Source organism: Gopherus evgoodei, chromosome 7, assembly GCF_007399415.2.
Source record: "Gopherus evgoodei ecotype Sinaloan lineage chromosome 7, rGopEvg1_v1.p, whole genome shotgun sequence".
Taxonomy (NCBI): domain Eukaryota; kingdom Metazoa; phylum Chordata; order Testudines; family Testudinidae; genus Gopherus; species Gopherus evgoodei.
In genome coordinates, this window is record NC_044328.1 from 88,259,478 (window position 1) to 88,282,969 (window position 23,492).

At 41.5% G+C, this 23,492-nt stretch overlaps 1 protein-coding gene across 4 annotated transcripts in view; it reads left to right on the top strand.

Annotated features, from left to right (window-relative positions):
* Positions 1 to 785: 785 nt before the first annotated feature.
* Positions 786 to 23,492, top strand: part of PRKCD (protein kinase C delta) — a 135,498-nt gene continuing 112,791 nt past the window's right edge. For 2 of the 4 annotated variants that reach the window (XM_030570366.1, XM_030570370.1), the window contains exon 1: positions 1,066 to 1,177. The gene's annotated coding sequence lies outside the window, so the exon portion shown is untranslated. Of the gene's footprint in view, positions 976 to 1,065; positions 1,178 to 1,514; positions 1,779 to 23,492 lie in introns of those variants that run through there. The other 2 variants (XM_030570367.1, XM_030570368.1) reach the window with 2 other exon arrangements.

Here is a 23,492-nt window from a genome sequence, read left to right on the forward strand (position 1 = left end):
AGGCTGCCAAGCCCCATAAGAGAGCCAGGATTACTAAATATAAAGAGTGAACATCAAAACCACTTGTTCAAATAGAGTAAACTGGTTTTCCCAAAGGCCAAACATCTCCCAAAGAAGAAGGGCTACTGCAACTACTCTAACAGGAGCTTAAGATTGGATGAGTTTGGTGATCTTGGCCCCATGCTGGAACTTTTGCCTTTAATGCTGACCTAGTGCTGAACTCTTGGGTCCAGCGGTCAGGGAGAGCTCCTTACTGGTCTCAGAAGAACTCAAACAAGAAGGGGAAGAGAGAAGAGAAAAAGGGGGAAGGAGAGTAAAAGGGAAGGGGAAGACAACATGAGAGGGGAGGGAGAGTAAAAGGGGAGGGAGAGGAGAGTCAAGGAAGGAAATGGAAGGGGAAGAATAAAAGAGAGGGGAAAGTACAAGGAGGGAAGAAAGGCAAGTCAAGGAGAGGGAAGAAGAGTGAGAGAAAGGAAAAGAAGGAGGAGAGTAAGGGGGAAGGAGAGTGAGAACAGGAGAAGAGTAAGAAAGGGCGTTGGTAATGTGAAGGAAGAAGGAATGTACAAGAGAGGGAGAAAGAAGCATGAGGGAAGGGAGGAGAGAGACAGAAGGGAAAGGATAGGAGGAGAGGAAGGGAGAGTGGGACGGTAACGTCAGGGAAGGGAGGAGACTAAAAGAGCGGGGAGGAAAAGAAGGAAGAGGGGGAAGGAGAGTGAGAAAAGGAAAAGGTCGGGAAGAGAGAGGAAAGGTAACGTGAGGGAAGGAAGAAGGAAAAAGGCAGGAGGAGAGCAAGGGACGGGACAGAGGAAAGGGAGAAGAGGAGAAAACAAGGGCGGTGAAGGAGCAAGCGGAGCTGGAGGATGGCTCTGTCCCGCGCCCCGCCGCCGGAGGACGGGCTCTGGGGCTAGGTTTCCTTCTGGAGCCGGTGCAGTAGGATGCCACCCCCCCCGGGGCGAGGCGGAGCCGGCGGGGCAGGTGAGCTGGCCGGGGCGGAGGAGGGAGCCGTGCCCCGGCGGGCGGAGCGCAGGGGCGGGGGGGCGGAGCGCCAGGGGGCGGGCCGGCAGGGCTGGGCTGGGAACTCGCTAGCTCTCGGACAGCGCTCGGCCTGGGAGCTGCCGGAGCTCCGCGCCGTCTGGCTAGGACACCGGCCCCACCGTGCTCAGCTCTCCGGGAGGCGGTGAGTGCCTGGGGTCCGCGCGGGGCTCGCCGCCCGGGTACCTGCCGCCGGGGCCCCGGCTTGGGGAGTTCCCCGCTTCGCACGGCAGTTCCTGCCTCGCCTGGCGCCGGGTGAATGAGGAAGCGGCACAGGCGCTCCTTTCCCACCCCTCCTTCTGCAGGAGGCTCCTTCGTGCCTTGGTTGCGGGTGCTGGCCGAGGGGGGGGCCCTGTCCCTGTCCCCGCTCAGGGGGTGCGCATCTCCGCGGGGGGCAGCGCTCGGTCTGCTCCAGCCTGTGGCTCTCCCTTTAGCCGCCCCCGGGAGCTCAGGTTCCCCTCTCAGCATTGGCAGGGTGGCGGGGGTAGCTGGCTTTGGGCTCAGGACGGGGACACTCGTGTAAGTCAGCGAGGGAGCCTTGATCTGGCCTGTCTTCCCCTCCTGGCGGCGTAAGGAGAGACGGTCGGGGCTGCTCCGCAGAGCTCTCACAGCTGTGGGGTAAGCAAAGGTTGCCTCTGACATCCTTTGGCGAGGAGATAACTCCACCATGGCTTCCTGGCTCTGTGAGCCTCCATATTTTGTGTAACGACTCCGTGGTGAAGGCACAGAAATCAGGGAGTATAAACGTAAGTCCTTCTGTCGGCTCGGTCCGTCTTGTTGACAGTTTTGTTTGCTGACTTCGGATTCAGTTTTTCTTCTGGGTGAACTTGCTCCTAAGAGTTACGCTTTTGCTTTAGTCATTTACCTTCCGAAGGTCTTGCTGCAAATGCCTTACTTGTTACATGCTAAACCAGGGATAGGCAACCTATGGCACGAGTGCAGAAGGCAGCACCCGAGCTGATTTTCAGTGGCACTTGCACTACCCGGGTCCTGGCCACCAGTCCGAGGGGCTCTGCATTTTAACTTAATTTTAAATGAAGCTTCTTAAACATTTTAGAAACCTTATTTACTTTACATACAACAACAGTTTAATTATCTATTATAGACTTATAGAAAGAGACCTTCTAAAAAACGTTAAAACGTATGAGTGGCACCAGGGCTAGCTCTAGCCATTTTGCAGCCCCAAGCACGGCAGCATGCCGCGGGGGTGCTCTGCTGCTCGCTGGTCCCGTGGCTCCAGTGGACCTCCCGCAGGGACCGGAGCCGCGGGACCGGCGGACCCTCGGCAGGGACGCCTGCGGGAGGTCCACCGGAGCCGCGGGACCGGCGGACCCTCGGCAGGGACGCCTGCGGGAGGTCCACCGGAGCCGCGGGACCGGCGGACCCTCGGCAGGGACGCCTGCGGGAGGTCCACCGGAGCCGCGGGACCGGCGGACCCTCGGCAGGGACGCCTGCGGGAGGTCCACCGGAGCCACCTGCTGCCCTCCTGGCAACCGGGAGAGCGCCCCCCGCGGCGTGCCACCCCAAGCATGCCCTTGGCATGCTGGGGTCTGGAGCTAGCCCTGAGTGGCACGCAAAACCTTAAATTAGAGTGAATAAATGAAGACTCGGCACACCACTTCTGATAGGTTGCCGACTCCGTGCTAAACTTTGTTTGAGTGTAAAAGCTGGTCAGTGGTTGTTTGTAAATCAGCACATGATTTTTGTTAAATAGCTTACTGAATATTGAGAGTCAGATCAGTAAACATATTGAAACAGGGGTCTCTGGCTAACTCTGAACTAAGGTAGTGGCCACAGATGCTGATGCCAGTTAATATACATGATAATAGACTTGCGTAACAAAACCCGAATTTAGTACATTTAGAAAGCAGATTAAAAAAGTCTTCCTAACTGATTTGTGTTTCCCCTTTTCTTGAGAGGATGGGAATTGGCAAGAGTACATTGACATTTTTTAAATTGTTGTTGTTGAATATAGCCAACATGACAATTGATGCTAATCAAATGGTCCTTGTAACAAATGATGACAGTCATATAGTTTTTAGTTAGGTGTTTTCAGTGGTGCTCTTGCTTCAGAAGTGAGGGGCCAGGAAGTAAGGATGCTTATACTCTTCTACATGTTAGTAAAAGTTGTATCGCTGTATGTGAAATGGCTCAGCTGTGTGAATGAGAGACTTTTTTTGTGTGGACTTTGTCCTTAGCTTGTCTTCTGGTTTCACTGTGATAATAGCGATCATTAGCTCCAGGAAGCATAGCTAACCTGGACAGGGAAACTTTGCGTTCAGGGAGGAATCATAATTTAGCCCAGGAATGTTACAGAATGAAGTCATTTATCTATCTATCATGTCAGCTAAACGTTTGATTATAAAACAGCCGTAGCTTCCTTTGATTTGGGAAATGAAGCAACATATCAGCAGAACATACTGTAAAAATATATATACACCAAAAGCAAATGGGAGCAAAGCTGAGTTTTCAGTGAGCTAAGCAAATTATTACTATATGACAAGATAATGGAATTCTTTCATCTTCAATCCCTGTTCAAATATCTGGAGTTTGTGTAATGTAGGGCTGCCAATTTTGATTGGACATATTCCTGGAGGTTTCATCACATGACATAATCTTTAATTCCTGGAGACTCCAGGAAGGTTGGCAACCCTACACTCTGTGTGTGCATGTATATGCATTTGTTTGTTTTATAGACCCCTCTGTGCTGATCCATGGAGGATGTGAGTTGTTACAGTGTCCAATTACTGAGCCTTGTCTCATTCACTCAAACTCATGCTGTTAATTTTTGAGGTCCTGGGTTCAAAATCATGTCAGTCAAGATGGTATCTGTCACATTTGCACGTAATATAGATCCTAAGTATGGTGAGATTAGTCTTTTTAGTCCAGACACACGTGTCATCAGTTTTTGTTTCTCGAGGATTGCTATTGGATATGCAGCACATTTGAACCATAAGTACAAATGCTCAGCATGGCAAGCTATAAAATCCCTCGCTATGTGATCAGATATGGAGCTTTTGAAAGCAGTTAGAAAACAGAGTAAAATTTAAGGAATTAACCTTTCTGGTCTCCCCTTTTTGTATGCATACAATATATGCATACACATACCCCCTACTATATGTATAAGTTCATAGAGGAAACTTCAGAATTCTCCAATGAGAATACTACGCTGGAGTTTGAACCTTTAACATTATTGAAATATAGCATTTTATGTTCATATCTGAAGTCTTAATTTACAGAGGTTGGTTGGATATTGTGCTGTCTCTCGCCTAAAATACCTAGGTAGCCCAGAGGAGATGATATTTCTTTTCACGTAGGAACTGCCAGGTCCAAAAGTCCATCTAGTCTAATATCCTCTGAGTTGACAGTGGGCAGGACCAGGGGAAGTTGTAAGAACCCCACTGAAGACAAATGGGAGATCATCTGGCTCCCACATTCTCACTCTGTTAATCTCAAACTGTTAGTTTGGTTTAACTTGAAACATTAGGTTTAAAGTCTCTAACAAAATGTTGTTCACATTAACTTTCATAACTTTGGATATTCTTGTTATCCATATGAATGTCCAATTTCTTTTGAATTTTGGTAATTTCTTGGCCTCATGCACATGTTTAGGCTATGTCTACACTGCAATCAGAGGCGTGATTTGCAGTTTCTGCAGGCATATCCATGCTTGCTTTAGTCTAGCTAACCCACTGAGATAGCAATGCAGGCATGGGCTTCAACATGGGCTTTCCAAGTCTGCCCAGTCGACATAGATACGTATCGGGTTGCTAGCCCGCATTGAAGACTGCACTGCTGCATCTTCACTGCCATTTTAGTGAGCTCGCTAGATTCAAGCTACCATAGGTATGCCTAGCCAAGATGTAAATCACACCTCCAGTTGCAGTGGAGGCATACCCCAAGTGCTTCTTTCACTTGATACGCTAGCTACTGTTAAATGCACAGGCAAGTAATGCATGCTGTGCGCCACACCAAAGAAAGAACCAGAGAAAGAAATGCCATTGGGTTTTGAGGTGACTGCAGTTTGTCAAGCCGAAGCAGCAACATTGTAGTTTTCCTGAAATGTTCCTTAACTGCTCAACAGCAACTTCAGTAATTTAAAAAAAAATGTTCAGCATTTCCTGTTTAGAGCAGTTCCTGAAAATGTCTGTTACAAAAATGTATAAGCTAATATCTGATATTCTGACTGATGGATTATCAGTTACCCAAAGCCACAGTGGAAAGTCTGCAAACTTTGGGGAAAGAGTTAAACACTGCAGATTGCAACACACAGTTTCAGAACATTATCTTCTTTTTCAGCTTCTACTTCCTACCTCAAGTTGTATGTTAAAATACAATCATTAGGTTTCACAAATGCATTCCCATGCATGTACCCTTTATCTTATTCTTTTTATAATACTCTTCTTGACTTAAGGTTCTTTGACTGTCATTTTTTAAAAAAACTTCTTATAATGGCCTTCAATTAAGCATTACCTGTTCATGAAATTTAAAATATTGTTATTTCTAAAGGGGCTGAGAGACAGAGAGGGTAAAACTGTACATTTTGGAATTGTATTTTTAAACCAAAATTTCTACAACATGAGAAATATTACTCCATTAAGCACAAATTAAATGGTTTTGTGTAATGATAAATGAAATGGAGTTAAGAATTACCAGTACTTTAGCAATCTAATTCTAGGAGTTCAAACTTAGCTGTCAAGTTATTACAGCTGCTCAGTGGCAATGAATGGCTCAATATGAGAGTGTAGGCAACTGTCATCTGTTACAAAGCTCTGTTGATGTAAGGCCAATATAGTTGTTAAATGCAGCATAGAGTCACTGTCTGATGTGAAGCAGAATTCATAGAAAGTAGTCTGAGTTCTGCCATGTCCCCCCTACCACCCTCCTGTGTTTAAAACAGTGATTCCCATGCTGAGACAAACCTGATGAAAAGAGATCTCTTAAACATAGGAAGCAATTTACTTTGGCTGGTATTTTGCCTATGTCATAATTATTTGTGAATATATTTGGGGTATATTTTTTATAACATATAGCCTGCCTTTTCCTTGTGCTCAACTATACTGTACAGTCATAATTCTGTCACCATGGCATCGGTCTGGTGAGCCTGAAATACTGAGATATAATAAATTCCAATTTCTGATCTCACAGCACAGTGAAGAGAAAACGGGCTACGAGGAAAGCAGCCCTGCTTAAATGTATTTACTTTTGTGAGCTTGCAAATTTTGGAAGGATATTTAAAAACAAATCTATATACTTATCAAAATAATAGATTAAGTAAATATCATCAATAACAAAGTTTTTTTTTGTATTAAAGCCACTCTCTAAATTGACCCTGGGCCTAAAATTAGACCTGCCGCTCTTGTTTCTGGTTCAAGGATATGCACATCATGCTGTCCCTCTGTTTTGCTTGTCGTCTTAATTTTGGGGAGTAGGCAAGACGCTTATGTGTTCCAGATCTTGGCTCTCTAATGAGTTGGAGTTCAGATCTTAGACCTCAGATTTGAGGAAGAGATAAGGAACTCTTCCTCCGTCACCACCAAGATCAGAAAGACATTCACCTCCCACAAAAAAAAAAAAGGTTGAGTAGACCAGGGCTTGAAACATCAAACACTAGTCAAAGGCAGATATAAAAGGAGGGAACCACTAGTGAAATTCCAGAGTAACCCACTTGTTATTAGAAACCCAATGCCCCCACTATCATTGGCTGCTGAAAAGAGTGCTGGGATTCCTACCGGAATGCTCTCCTTGGACTTTAGTCTGGCCTCCATCTTGCATATCGGCTTATGGCTAGCAGGTGCCTAATAAACATGAATGCGTTTTCCTCTTCCATTCAGCCTTGTAACTTATTTGTGGAGCTCCACTACTGTACCTCTCGACAGCTTCCTTTGAGTCCTCCTCTCCTTGAATAGTCTCAATGCCTGAGTTGGTTCCTGATAGTTTCAAGCTGTGCAAGGGGTCCTAAATGCCAGCAGAGAAAGGAACCTGAGTTTTGCAGAAGGATAAAATTAACATACTCTGGTCATTTTCACTGTTGCTATTCAGAACCCCCTGGACAGCAGTGGAAAATATCAAGAATCATGCCAATTTGAATCTGTTGTATTTGGCAAAGCTGTGAGGGATAGAGACAGACACTAGAGCTCTCTTTGCAAACTCAGAAAGAAAACAGTACATTGGTTTATATTGTGTCCTATGTAGAAGGTTATCTTAGCTGCCATAAGAACTAGAGAGTGATAGCTTGACTTACTTATTTTTTCCCCATATGTACTGATCACCCTGTGTAATGAGAACTGTGGGTACTCTCAGGACCTGTGACAATCAGGCTATTTAATTTTTTTAAATATGTGTTAGTTTATGCAGAAATAGAGGTATTGAAGTCCACTTGCCAGGAAAAGCTTCCACCTGTCAGAGGCAGGATTTATTTTTTCACTAGACTGAATTAGATTTTGGACCTGTCAAACTTGCTGTCGCTTGTTATCTTTTTTTTTTTTTTTTTTCCAATTGACAAAAATTCAGTTAGAATTGATGCTGTTCTAACTAGTAGGAGGGAGGCTTAGGGAAAACTCCAAAGGCATAAGCTGAGGTGCTAGACTTTAATATTAGTATTTTATAAATGTTTCTTAAAGGGGAGGGCAACTGCACAAAATTAATAAAAAGCTATAGAATATGCATTGCAGTATCCCAGTCCAGTATCTTTCAGTAACTGTGTTGACGGAAACAAGGAGCAAAGCAGTAACTTGGCACTTAGTTTACTAGAGAGAATGCCTCATGCTACTCGGCCAGCAACCTCAGAAGAGAGCCATCCCATTCCTCCTTTGTCAGCTGGACCATGATGATGGGATGCAAGTCCTCTGGGGTGATCAGAGGGGTTAAAAGTTCATGAAACTTGGGAACAACTTTGATCCATTTGAGAAATAGAGGGTCTTTACAAATTGTTGCAATGTTGGTGCTGAGTGATTTGAAGGTTTGTTATGCCTTTCAAATAAATGTAGTTTATTGTCACTTAATGCTTAAGGCTGAAGCTGCCAAAAGATTGAGATTCAATGGGAGTTGGGTACTTAACTTGTTTAAAAACCTCAGTATAAATATTTAAACACATTTTGATGCAAAAACACATTCACCCTTGGAAGCGATGATGCTGTATCAATATGGCTGCTGCACATGATCAAACATTAACAGGGGTAGGCAACCTCTGGCATGCGTGCCGAAGGCGTCATGCAAGCTGATTTTCAGTGGCACTCACACTGCCTGGGTCCTTGCCACTGGTCTGGGGGCTTTGCATTTTAATTTAATTTTAAATGAAGCTGCTTAAACATTTTAAAAACTTTATTTACTTTATATACAACAATAGTTTAGTTATATATTATAGAGACTTAGAGAGAGAGACCTTCTAAAAATGTTGAAATGTATTACTGGCATGTGAAACCTTAAATTAGGGTGAATAATGAAGACTTGGCACACCACTTCTGAAAGGTTGCCGAACCCTGCACTAAAATCATTTTCATGTGATTGATATCTGACTTTGTAAAGTAAAATCAGTTTCTATAAACAGAATTTCAGAACACATCTACATAAATAGAAAATAATTTTAGGTATTTCAGTTCCCATGAATCTGGGTTAACATGTAGTTAGTTTGCTGTTGTGTGTGGTGTTTAAAAGTTTATGTAAGGGTGTTTTCCCAAGCACATTCAATTGGTATTCATGCAGTGATAACTGCTTAATAAACTGTTCGGTGTGTTTCTATGTGGCTGTCACAGATAATTTCATAGAACTGTAGCATGAGTAATGCACCTTAATGGTTTCACCTGGAAAGGGACACACACAAAGTTGCTAGGCCTTAAATTATACAAGTTCAACTATGTTTTGGAGTGTGTATGTGTAGTTGGGGGGTGCTTCTTGTTACCTGTATTTTTGGGCGGGCAGAGAATCAAAACTTAAAAATGTGGCTTAAAAGGATTCTTGTGGATTCCAGCATGTTACCTGCTTAAAAGAACAGGGCAGATGGGCAAATTACCAACGAGAACAAGAGATAATTTGGATGACATTACAGTCATGGGCAAAGTATTATTAGGTTGTTTGCTTAGTTGGTATGTCATCCAATAATGCCACTTCATTGACAGTATTATTTTTATTTGTGTGGTAGTAGTTCCTATGAGCCCCCAATCATAGACTAGTGTTTGTTTATGCACAGGCCACCTCTTTCGTTATAGGAAGTATCATCCTTCCTTGGTTTGCAGAGATGATTTATAGATCACAGGCCTGGTTTTAACACTGGCTGTGTGACCATAAACACCTGTATATCTTGACCTCATGAAGTCCCTTCTAGTCCTGTGATTCTATGAAACATGCCCAGCAAGAACAATAGATGTTTTCCCTCCCAACATAAAAAGTTACACATGTTGGGGGGGATGAAAATCTAGACCTGTGCTGGCTTAACTTAGTTTTTTATTATGTGTTGGTTTCATGAGATGACAGATAGGGAACAAAAAGGTGAAACTTACTCTTAGGTCCCATAAGTTAAAGGTCAAGTTATGTAATAAGCCATTTAGAACCTCATTTTCCCCAGAGTACCTTTCTGTTGCAAACCTGTTAAAAGCAATGTTTGTGAATGTTGATTTTTGCACCTCTTATCACTTTAAAGTCCATGGTTTCTTGAGGAAGTGCAGTTTATCTTCACCATCACATTCTTCTGCCTGACTAAGGCCTTGGCTACACTGGAGAGTTACAGTGCTGGTAGTGGCTTTACAGTGCTGCAACTTACTCCCCGTCCAGACTGGCAAGGCACATACAGCGCTGTATCTCCCTGGCTACAGCACTGGTTGTACTCCACAGGGACGAGAGGAATAAAGAGAACAGCGCTGGTGCTGCAGCGCTGGAGTGCCAGTGTAAACAGTGATTGATCTTACTACACTGTAACTGACCTCGGGAATTTTCCCATAATGCTTTTAACTAAAGAACTCTCTTTGTTTTGTTATGATGCCTCTTTGTTTTGTTGTGAACTCCAGGCTCCCGGAGCTGCTTATCTAAAAAACAAACACACCTACTGTTTGCTTGAGTAGAGGCAGGCAGGGAATGTCCACAGCTAGTGTTTGCTTGAGGAGAGAAACAGCACCATGAGGCTATTTGCATTTAAGAGTGAATGAGAGAGGGTTGGGGGAAGGGGTCGGAATTTGCAAGGCAGGGAGCTGACACAGTGTCAGCTCCAAAAATCCACTCACTCTCTCTCCCCCACGCTCCCTGTCACACTCCACCCCAACCCCCTCTTTTGAAAAGCACGTTGCAGCCACTTGAACGCTGGGATAGCTGCCCGTAATGCACCACTCCCAACACCGCTGCAAATGTGGCCACACTGCAGCGCTGGTAGCTGTCAGTGTGGCCACACTGTGGGTATGGCTACATTTGGAATTTCAAAGCGCTGCCGCGGCAGTGCTGCGGGAGCGCTGCCGCGGGAGCACTTTGAAGTGTGAGTGTAGTCAGAGCGGCAGTGCTGGGAGAGAGCTCTCCCAGCGCTGCATGTAAACCACATCCCTTACAGGTGTAGCGTGCAGCGCTGGGAGCTGTGCTCCCAGTGCTGCTGCCCTGATTACACTGACGCTTTACAGCGCTGTATCTTGCAGCGCTCAGGGGGTGTTTTTTCAAACCCCAGTTGCAGTGCTGTAAAGTGTGAGTGTAGCCAAGCCCTGCAGCGCTTTCCCTACACAGCTGTACGAAGACAGCTTTAACTCCCAGCGCTGTACAGCTGCAAGTGTAGCCAAACCCTAAGAACTTGCTAAACCTGAACACTCAATGATTACAGAGTTTGGTCCTCATCATGCCTGTGGCAGCTCGTATATGTCAGTGCACCAGATTTATTTTGTGTCAACATGCAATATAGGAAGAGTTACAGAGAGAGAGGAAGTCTTATTGTTTGTTGTGATATCAGACTTATCTTTTTGTTTGCCTACTGATTGAAATACATTTCTGGAAACTTGTGACCAGATATTTAAAGATATTTAGGTGTCTAAAGATGCAGCTAGGCACCTAATGAGATTTTCAAAGGCACCTAACTTCCACTGAAACCAGTGGGACTTGGGGCACCTAGGTGCTTCTGAAAATCCCAGTAGGTGCCTAAATACCTTTAAAAATCTGTCTCTTAGTAAAATATTATGGACTAGACCCTGCAAGCCAAAACTCCCACTTACTTCAATACAGCTTAGTTAGTCTGTTGCTAACAGAGCTATTTGGTGAGGTTTTTTAAAACTAAACTTAACAGGTAGTGTGCACATTTGCCAAAAACTTCTGTTTGGGAACTGCTTCGGGCTGAGTGGGAAGTAAGGTGAGGCATGAGGTTTATTCATTTAAAGAAAACTTGCTGCTTGAAAAATTAATAACAATTGAGAAACTCCAGGCCAAATCCTTCCATAGTACCATCTTAGTGAAATATATGTAGCAAGATTCACCCCTTGCCTTTCATTTGCTATTGTCAAAAGAGTCAGTAATGGAGCTGAATGAGCATCATTCAAGTACTCCGAAAGATTTTTATTAAAATGAAACTAGCTTTTTTAATTGTGAGAATCTCGTAATAAAATGATAGCTTTTGTAATGCCTCCTGGGTGACTTTGCATTTGGTTGGCTCAACTAAGTAACTAAAGAAGGGAGTGTTTTGTATCTAAATTTTTTTTTTAGTGTTACTTGGATTACACTGGTGTAAATGCTGATTTGTGGCAATGACATAATTATATGTCAGATAATATTTTAATGGAAAACCTTTTGTCTATGTAGGATGTATTGCTTTTTTTAACAGTTTCTGATTCATTTAAATACATCTAAGAAAATAACACAGATGATGTATTTATTTCAGGGTGGATGGGTGTTTTCCTCTTGTTAAGATCTCATGCTTTTGACAGCAAACTTTGCTTCCTTTATAGATTCACGCTGTGATTCCTACAATAAGAACTAAAACCCCACACAGTCATATAAGTATGTGTGCATGTGATGGAGTAGGAGTTGATTTGACTAAAGATGCTTTCAGTACTGACAGAAGACTCTTCAAAAGTACCTGGAGATCTTTGCTGCAAAAATACCACATTTCTCATACTCTTTAGTTCAGTGATACTCAGACCTCAATGGTTCAGCATTATCGGTCAGCATTACCCAGAAGAGCCACAGTAGTGTGAATTAAATATTTCATTTACTGTAGTACTATATATTCATATTTAAACAGTATGACAGAGGAATTATACACACACAATATTCTCACAGTAAAACGACTGACCAAGTATTATTATTTTTGTCAACTTCAGTTGATTAATAACATAGTAAAAGCATCCTAATTAGTTTGGCTAATAATTAAATCATAGTGTTTTAATATCAAGTGCTGCAAAGAGCTTCAGGAGAAACATTAAAGAACCACTTGGGACTTGTGAGCCTGAGTCTGAGTATTGCTGCTCTAGATTTTAGGTGTGCGATGTGATCATAGAGTGACTTAATTCTTTATCATTCAGTTTGCTGATGCATTAGAGCTCTGTTAATGCAGAATTTCCAGTGGCTTCAAAAAAGTTTCATTGTGCTCTTATGCATCTGTTAGTTAAGTTCTGTGGCTTTCAGTGAACTAAAAAAATTCTTACTAAGATAAGATCTCATCAGGAAGTTGAGAGAGTTCACTAATAATGTCCTTTTCTTGTCTTCCTTAGCAGCTATCTGAAGCTGACTCTTGTCATTTCAATTCAGCAAGTTTATCCTGGTTCACTTGAGGATTATGTGACTCAGGTGCATAAGAGCACAGCTGAATTCATTTTGATAAACTAAGAACTGACCCAAACTTGGAAGTCAGCTGATGGCCCCAGTTCTATGTGGATCACAGGGAGGAAGTAGCCTCAGTGCTGGGATCTCCCCCATCCCAGTCACACCACTACAGAAAAGGAGACTCCCTCTCGCCAGTTCTCCAAACCCAGCGCAGGGGGAAGGGTAGAGAGAATGAGGGGCTAGTAGGCAAGGTTGCAGAACTCCTATTATGCCCCCTCTGACCCAGCAGAAGTTCAGCAGAAAAAAAACAAAACAGCCTGAATCTGTGTTATCTCATACAGAGATCTCCCTGCCCAAGGGAACCACCCTGGCCATAAAGACTCCCTGATAATGCAGTTCCAATAGAGCAGCTCTGCTATTGAACTGGGGGCTACTGGAGACCAAGCCACTGTGAAGAAACAGGACCTGCTTCAGATCCCTGAGAGCTTGCTAGGTTAAGGGAGAGTCTATAGTTTATTTCACAGTGGGCAGGGCTACCCCTGCACTTCCATCCGATTGGAATAGTAGAAGAGGAGCTTTTTGAGGGATCCTTGTAGAAACTTCCATCTTCTAGGGACTCCTTATATAGGCTTTTCTGAAGGAGGGAATGATTGGGCCAAAGGGTTTATAGGGCATTCCTATTGACTTCCTGGGGGCTTGGAGATTTGGCTTGGAATCGTCTTTATTTAAAAACAAAATACCAACAACAGACAAGTTTCTACAGAATGAGCATTAAAACTGAGGAATCTGCAGTCTGCTTGTGCTCTGCTCCTCCACGTCTAGTTGAACCAGGCTGTTAACTTAGTTCATGATGACTACTCCCTTTGCCTGTAATAGGTTGAACTTGCTGCTTTGTGTGACCACTTTAGGGATCTCTTGCAATTGGAAAGTGTTTATGAACCCGCATTTCACTCATTCATTTAATCAGGAATGAATCTCATGACAAAAGTTGATTTTTCAAAGAGCATATCTGGCAAGTGAGGACATAGTTTCATTTTACCTCAAATTAAGGTTCTTGGCTAGAAAAAAAATGACACCAGGCTCTTCTGTTTGCTTTATATGATACTTTTTAAGGATTATTTCCAGACTTCTCTGGTTTCCAGCTTAGTAGTCCTCTGCATCCCAAATGATCAGCTGCCAACCATCCTGACAAAGGTCTTACCAGCAGAGCCATTGTACTACAACTTGCTTGAACACCAGAGACTGAACTTATTGTATCATGGAGGCCTGTGAACATGGCCACTGGCTCTTGTTAGGCTAGCCCATGACTCTGCCTCTCTTGCATTACACTGGAAAGAAAAGGGGAAACTTTGGTTCATTCTGATCTCAGCTCCTCTCCTTTTCTCCCTCTGGTGAGGAGTAGAATGCACAGAGTGGTCTTAACTCCTTTCATTGTAGGGAGCTAGCAGTCACTTATACAGGGTATCAAGCTACAATGAACAGAATGCTGCTTGTGCTCTAGAAAAGGGGAAAGCCAAATTTTTGCTCCTGGAGGGAGCATATGAGTACTGGGGGATGGGGCAGCATGCGTGGAAGGGAATGGGGACTTGTGAATGAGGAAAAGCAGGAACGTGGAGGCTGAAATGGGGGGTGTCATAATTGAGGAGGTTGGGATCATGAGGGATTATAGGACTGGAAGGGGCCTCGAAAGGTCACCTAGTCCAGTCCCCTGCATTCATGGCCAGACTAAATATTATATAGAGCAGGCATTTGTCTAACCTTCTCTTAACAATCTCCCATGATGGGGATTCCACAACCTCCTTAGGCAATTTATTCCAGTACTTAACTATCCTAGAATTTTTCCTAATGTCCAACCTAAACTGCCCTTGTTGTAATTTAAGCCCATTGCTTCTTGTCCTATCCTCAGAGATTAAGGAGAACAACTTTTCTCCCTCCTCTTTGTAACAACCTTTTATGTGCTTGAAAACTGTTATGCTGTCCCCTCTGTCTTATCTTTTTCCAGACTGGACAAACCCAATTTTTTCAATCTTGTCTCATAGGTCATGTTTTCTAGACCTTTGATCATTTTTGTTGCTTTTCTCTGGACTTGCCTGAATTAGTCCACATCTTTTCTGAAATGTGGCACCCAGAACTGGACACAATACTCCAGTTGAGGCTTAATCAGCATGAAGTAGAGTGGAAGAATTACTTCTCGTGTCTTGCTTACAACATTTCTGCTAATACATCAGAGAATAATGTTTGCTTTTTTTGCAGCAGTGTTATACTGTTGACTCATATTTAGCTTGTGATCCATTATGACCTCCCAGATCCCTTTCCACAGTACTCCTTCCTAGGCAGTCATTTCCCCTTTTGTATGTGTGCAACTGATTGCTCCTTCCTCGGTGGAGTACTTTGTATTTGTCCGTATTGAATTTTATCCTATTTATTTCAGACCATTTCTCCAGTTTGTCCAGATCGTTTTGAATTTTAATCCTATCCGCCAAAACACTTGCAACCCCTCCCAGCTTGGTATCATCCGCAAACTTTATAAGTATACTCTCTATGCCATTATTTAAATCATTGATGAAGATATTGAACAGAACTGGACCCAGAACCGATTCCTGTAGGACCCCACTTGATATGCCCTTCCAGCTTGCACTGTGAACCACTGATGATTACTCTCTGGGAACAGTTTTTCAGCCCTTTTTTGCACCCACCTTATAGGTGCTCCCATAGAATGGGATGCTGAGCTAGAGGAGAGAATAGAACTGGGAGAGTGGGGTAATGAGGGAAGCTGAACTAAGCTACTGAGGAGCCTGGGGTATAGGGGAAGCCAACCTAGTGCAGAATCGGAGAATATGGGAAATTGTAATTATCCTGAAACATCATTATCCTGAAAGACCAAGTTTTCAAGCCGTATGGTGCTGCTTATAATTGCTGATCCAGGTTTATCTGGGATGCAGCATACCAATGGTATTCTCATGTGCTTTCTGGTGGTTTCACTAAGTATCTGGGAATTCTGGTTTTTATTATAAGGTTCTGGGGAAGAGCTGAAAGAGAGCACTCTGGGTTGTGGGGGAAGTCAAGCACTGCTAATTTGTAAATTCTGTCCTCTATTTTGCATTAATGTACAAACTATTTTTCTTCAGGGGATGGCTCCTGATATCCTTAGCAGTCTCCAAAGGCAATCCCAGAGCTTTAATGAAATATGTCTGCTGGACTGATCTTCTGACCTATGTTGGGTATTGTAGGTTGGATCCATCTATTTTACTTTTCCAGTTTGTAAAGATAAGCAAACATAGCTTTGCTTGAGAGAAACATTTCTTTAAAAAAGAAAAGAAGTTATGAAATATTCCCACAGATTTAATGTTTTATAGCTACTGTATCTCATTATGTTGTTAAGACTTGGAATTTACCCTTGTGTCCTAGCTGGGGAAGGACAGAGACAGTGTGGACTTCTTTTGGATGAAAACTGTTGTAATTTAGAAGCTTCCACCATGCTTTCTTGTGGTGTTTTGTCTCATTGTCTCCATTCTCTTATTTGTTAGCAGCTGTGGGCCTGATCTTATTTTGATTAAAGTTAGTGGTAAAAATTGCAGTGATCCAGTAAGAGTAAGATCTAGCGCTAAATCCTTAGTTCAGTCAAGAGATGGTAACTGTTTGCAGTTGTGTATTAAGCTCATCAGGCATGTAATTGGATTTTGGAAGAACATTGTGTCACTCATCTATTATTCACTTAACTTCCAGCCAGAATAAAAATATGTTGTAAATCTTATTATACAGTTGTTCTCATTTCAAAAGCTGCTGACGCTATAACAGGCTGCAGTAGAACTGGCTTAACAGGTTGCTTTTTTTTTCACATAGGTGCTATGAAGATACTAACATGCTATATCAGGTTACATGCTATATCAGATTGCCTTTGCCACCTGAGTGGCACCTGCATTTGAGAAAATTTATGTCTATAAGTTAAGTGGACTTTATTGTTTGCCCTGGGATCCTGGATGGATTTTCCAGATATGGCAGTCACTAGTGCTGAAACCTTTTAAGAAGGATATTGTTTCTAAATGTTTGCAATGTTGTAGTTAGGTTGGTCCCAGGTTATTAGAGAGACAAGGTGGGTGAGGTAATATCATTTATTGGACCAGCTTCTGTTGGTGAGAAACAAAAGCTTTTGAGCTTACATAGGACCCTTCTTCAGGTCTGGGAAACGTATTCAGAATGTCACAGCTAAATACAATTTGAAACAGATTGTTTAGCATGAGTAGTTAACATGTATTGTAATATTATGGCCTGAAGAAGACTCTGTGTAAGCTTGAAAGTTTGTTTCTTTCACCAACAGAAGTTGATGCAATAAAATATATTACTTTACCCACCTTCTCTCTCTCTCTCATATTTTAAGAGACCCCATTCAAGGTGATGTGGCCAGTTAACCCCTCTGTCATAGGACAAAAAAAGGGAGATTAGTGGGGATTTGCTGTAAAAAGCCATAAATCCAGTGTCTTTATTAAGTCCATGATTTTTAGTGTATAGCAAAGTTATGAATTTAAGCTTCCAGGCTCATCTTTTGAAGGTGTTGTGCAGGTTTCCTTTGAGGACAAAAGACTGACAGGTCAGATGTGGAGTGATTGCATTGTGTTAAGTGTTCACCAATGGGAGATATGGTGTTTTTCCTCTTTTTATCCGTTTTCTGTGCAAGTTCATTTGAAAACACATAGTTGTTGTTGGGATATTTAGTGCACTGCATTAGGTACACCATGTGTTGTGATAGGCATGTGACAGGCATCTATTATGCAAAAACTCAGAGCTGTGTGAAGTATTTGTATTGATCCTGAAACTGTAAATGAATGTGAGTGTAGTGGTAGGGATCAGGGAGCATGGACTGAGTTTACTTGAACCAGGAACAGAGAGAGATGCTTTTGTGAGCACCTTCCAAACTTAAATGCGTTTTTAGAGCAGACAATTTGCTGCTAGTAGATCAGAACTGCAGGCTAGGTCATTGCTTATATTTCTGGTTAACTCTTAAAATGGCTCAAGTATATAAATAAGTTTTTGCGGTATTCCATTTTGAAGGAGATATTGGATGAATATTTAACCCTTAAGGCACATGGAGGGAACCTATTTTTGTGAATAGTTTTAATATGTAGTAACTAGAGTTCCATCTTGTGACCATATCTTGTTATAGCTAATTTCTAGATATGCCTAGTTCTTTCTCTCACTCAGGCCTTATCTATATTAAAAAAACTGCGTTTGTGTAACTAAGGCCATTAAAAATTGTTCTAAGTAAGCTGGTGCAAACCTCTAGCATAAATACACTCATGTTTCATCCTTATTTAAATTGGTCCAGCTATTTTTGATAAGGCCATGTCTACCGACACAAGTCCCATTGGCTTAGATAAAAATCAGCTTTCTGTTGATTTAGTTAAATCAGAGCAAACAGTTGATTTGGTTAAATCAGACATCCATCAATCGACACACTTGTAAACTGATTTTCCACAATTATTTGTACTGAATTAAGCTAAATTGACATAAGTCTCTTATAAACTGATCAGATTGTAACTGCAGGAGGGTCCAGGAAAAATCTGTCCCTTCTCCCTTTGGCCGCTTGGAATAAATGATAAGAAAATCATAAAGGAATAGGATGGGACATAGTTTGGTCCTCTGTAGAATTTGAGATTTTTACTCATTGATAAGGTTGGTTAGTTGTCATGGCAGAAATGTAAACATTAGAATTTTAGTTAAAAATACTCTAAAAATCATGATGCACCCACCATCCATTCAGTTTTGAAATCAATTTGACAATCACTTTGAAAATCACTTTTTTTTGCCAGAAAATGTTATAACTACAAGAACACTCTTGATATTTCTTTGCCTGTTTAGTTTGTGTTAAAGAGAAGACTTTACAAAACTCAAAATGATGCATGCTATTAAATGCCCCTATACTTGGATGAGCAAGTATAAAAATACGTTGACTGGTTCTAATGCTATAAATACCATGTCACCAATGGAAGAGAAAACAAACTTGAAGTAGGATCCAGGGAGATAAAAGGATATAATAAGAGACAGAGTGATGTAGTGGATAGGGTGCTGAGCAGGGAATCAGGAGATGTGGATACTATTCCCAGCTTGCATATGAAGAAGTGGGTATTCACCCACGAAAGCTCATGCTCCAGAACGTCTGTTAGTCTATAAGGTGCCACAGGATTCTTTGCTGCTATTCCCAGCTTGACCACTGAATTGCTGTGTGATCTTGGAAAAGTCAATTTCTCTATGCTTCAGTCCCTCTTTGTGTGAAATAATAGTCCTCCTTTTCTCTTACCCTTCAACTCTATTGTTTGCCTAGATTGTAAACTCTTCAGGGTGGGAACTATCTTTAGCTTACAATAAACTGATCTGCATCTGAGTTGTGCCTCTGGGTGCTACTGTCTTAAAAATAACAATTCATCATTAAGAGATATTGCTGCCTGACTAATTTGTCTGAAATACAGTATTGTGTCAAGGCTTCTAATGAAATGAACACAAGGTAAACAATTCTACAGACACACAAGGTTATAATTTAAAGATGACAGTTAAAGGCAAAACAAATAATGCTCATGTACCTTTTTTTCCTTTTTGCTGCTTTATGGTGCATAAAGAAGATCCTGAAAGTTTTTTTTAATGTTTTTTTTTCCCCCAACTTGTTTTATTCTTACAGTATAGTTTCTCTTTGTGTGCGCATGAACTGGTAGAGAAGATCTGCGCAAGGAATTAATTTGGGGAAGTTCTATGGCCTTTGCTATACAAAGGGCCGACTAGATGATGGCAGTGGTTCCTTCTGGTCTTGGAATCTGAGTTATGTAAAGTCTCCAGTGAAAGCCTATGTGTCACATGTACAGAGATGCAATTTATGTGCAATATGAACTGTGTAGTGGGAAATCCAGTATGCAGACCAAAGAACTATGTTCTTTTTACTATATGTATAGTAGTCACACTTCCCCACAACCTCACCCATTGGCAGTTCATTACAAACTTCTTGTAACATATATCATTCCAGGAAGCAGAGAATGTTCTTTAAATATGCCTTGTATGAAAATTTGTTCATTTTAGAAGCTAATAATTCTTGTGGGTAAGTAATTCCATTTCTTAATGAGGAGTATGTTAGGACAGGAGTGTGTCTGCAGCTTTTATTCCTTTTATATAAGTGCTAGAATCTAGGTGCTGATTAAATTTGACAGAATAATATGTGGTGGTTTCAAAATGCATCTAACACTATCTCTACTGTAATTGTCAAATTGGACATTGAATTTACTATATTGAGCAGAATGCTGGCAATCCGTGATGTCTGTTTACAGGCTTTCCACAGATGTTGGTGAATAGCCAAGAATATAAACTTCTGTTTTTAAAATAAAAGTTTTAGATATTTTAGTTACATGTTCTTACTGTGCAAGTCTTCGGAGTCCAGCAGAAGACACTGAATCGGTAACTGTGACATCATTGTTGTATAGTGGGACATTGCAGAACAGCAGGGTGCATGGAGTAGCAATGGGGATGGATGTCATGGGATGTAAGGAGGAGTTGAAGAGACTTCTTTCCTAAAATTTCACACTTTTGCTACCACCAGTTCAGATCCACTAATCCTTTAATGAGGTAGGAGTGCTAGTGTAGACAAGGCATTGGTGTCTTAAGCACTGTAGTCTAACTTCAGACCACAGCCAAAACCAGTTGCCTCTGTCTTCCAGTTAGGCTTTAGACCCTATTTATGCTGCAAATGCAACCAAATGTAACTACTTTTGTTAAACTTTGTTTTTGCTCAACTGTGTTTTAATGCCTGGTTGGTCCGGCCTCTCTGGATGGAGACAGATAATGGCGTAACCCAGTGGTTCCCAAACTAGGGTTTGCGAATATTACAGGGGGTCCTTAGGGAAAAATTACTAATGTCGGACAGAGTTGTCCCTAGGGACCTCGGACAGCACAAGGCTGGAGCCCCTGGACTTCCAAGAGATAAGCAGATCAAAGCAAGCACATCTGTTACACTGAAGAGATTTAAACCTTCAAGACTCCTTATAAGAAATGGAAAGGGAGGTGAATATTTTTTGCATTTTTAAAATTAAATAGGCAGGTAGTATTGTTTTTTAAATTATTATGAAGAACAAGTTTAAGCTTTGTTGTGATGCGCGTTGGTTGCCTGGACTGCTCAAGACCTGAATGCTTGTGTAAGAGGAACTCTTTGAGTTGGCTTCTTAAATATCTTCATGCTGTTTCACATCTGATACTCCTTGATGAAATATAGGAACCTTGTCTTATAATAGGCTTATTCAAACTGATACACGCTACAAAAGTGAGATCTTGGAAGAGTGTTGCCATTTTCATAATGTAATAAAAATACTGTAATGATAAATAATAGTGTGTAATAACCATATCATAAAAACAAATTTTATATTTCTAATATCACTGCATTTTATAATTTATACTCAGGTAAAGGAGAAAATACCTGGAAATTTCATTTTTAGGAGGGAGTTCACGAGACTTGACATTTTATTGAAAGGAGTTCACAGATTGTTAAAGTTTGGGAACCACTGCCCTAACCTAAATGATTCAATCTGGCCTGAACAGTCCTTTAATAGCTTTTAGTAAAACCGGAGTTTAATAATGTTTAATTTTGTTTTCTACTACTATAGATGGGCACATTAAGGAATCAGTCAGGGCATGTTGCTTAACCAAATATTGTAGCTTGTTTAATAGTACCAGCATTTCAGTGACACAGTTAGCTTCTGATGTTAACATCCAGTTCTAGATGTTTTTACACCTCAGTTCTGCTTGCCTTTCCAAGACAAGGAGTCCTGTTGATTCAGTGGTTAGACTGTTCATATAAGCAAGGCAAGCAGGATTTGGTCCTTGGTTTTGCTGCTGCTGCTGTTTCTTCAATCTGGAATTGCCTGATATGCACACCATCCTAAGAAAAACTTACATTAGAAGTCGAGGACTTTTGCCACAATAAGGAGTGTGGCCTTAAACCAAGACCTAATCCCATTGGGCTTCTGTAACCCCCAGTGAAGTGAGGAACAGGGTCGTAACACTGTGTTTACACCGAGGCCTTGTCTACACACACATCTGCACCAATTTAGTTTAACTAGTTCAAACCTGCGTGTAGGCTCAATCTTATTTAAATTTGAGTTTGGTTTGCATTTTGGTTTAGCCTAAAACTGTTCTTAACTGACACTCTAAACTGAAATGAACCTGGTTCAAACTAAACCAACTGTGTCCACACAGCCTTTTGCAAGAGTTTAACTAAATTGTTCTGAAATCAGAGCTTAAGGTAAACTGGTGTAAATCTGTGCTTAGACAAGCCAGAAGGCTGTATTTCACTAAAACTTTTCAGGCATGTAATTCCCAATAGGTGCACGCCATGGCAGCACCGTAGTAGAGAGTGTAGTGTAGGCCAGGGCTTGTATTTCATCGACATGCTTAAAGCAGAGCTAGACTACATGGCAACTTGGTGCTAAATACACCTGAGCTTTTCCTGCACTGCAGTGTCTTCCGTCAGTGGAGCGGCACCTGTTTGGAGTTGTGTCTGAAAATCCTTGTGTACAAAAAGCTTCAGACAGGAGGAAAGCACAATTCTGAGTACGTCTTAATTTAAGAAAGAAATATAAACCTACAGGTGTAATTGCTTGTATAGTTCTGCTATTTTTATTTTTCACATGATTAACGTAATAAATTGGCAAGAAGCTGAGTCTTAAGTTTATGATTTTAGGAAATTATTTGTTTTAAACCCTGCTCTAATTCTCCTACTGTTTAGTGCACTCCCATCTTTGTTTCTAAACCTTGTGTTTCTTATGCCTGAACTAGCTCCAAAGTATCTTAGATTAGCACTTCTGCTTCTAAATGGAAAAATTTGTATTTAATTTTTAAATCAAGGCATTCTAAACTGTTTTTCTGCTGAATAAAATAATCTTTCCCAGAGCTGTTTGGCATTAGTTTCTGTGCAGTGAACAAGATATAAGAAGGAACTAGTCAATAGCTGCTTTAAGAAACTTTCCTGGTTTTTTCATCCATTTGTCTTTTCGCAGAAGACTAATAAGCATTCAAGCTGTATATGATCCCGTTACACCTTGTTAATGTATTTTACTTCCCTCTTTGTCCAGCATATTCTTTTCCATTGTGTGTGTTCTGCTTTATTACCCCCCCATCCCCGCTTGTTAAAGGAAATGCTAGCAGACAGTTGTTCTTAGAATTGTTTGCAGAAGTTTATATAAAATGCACCAAATCAATCATCCTGGTGATCCACTTCTGAAGCTGACATTCCTGCTATATCTGAACTGCTGATTGTGAACCTTTCCACTGTCTGCATCTTGACTTCAGGGGGACAGGTTGCCTTGAATTCAGTGTAATTCCTTAACAGCAATACATAACCAGTGCAGAAATGATCAGTGATACAAGAAAAATCACTAGTAGGCTTGTAATCTTCAAAGGCCTTATCATGCTGTAGATGAGATTCTCTCATAACACCAAAGCTACCTATTTTTTTCTCTTTATGTCCCAGAATCCTTTGTATACCATCCCAAAGTCCTCTGCAGTTTTTCAGCCCAAACTTTCCAAAAATCTGTACTGTCTAATTCACTTATGTTTGTTGTGTTTCCTATATTCATTGAAGACAGTAACACGTACTGTGCATTGAACTGGATAATTTCACTTTTTAAAAAAAATATGGTATTTACATTTTCTCACTCATTTCTTGTATTTATTACACATTTCCAATTACTGTATGTCCAGTAAAACTAATT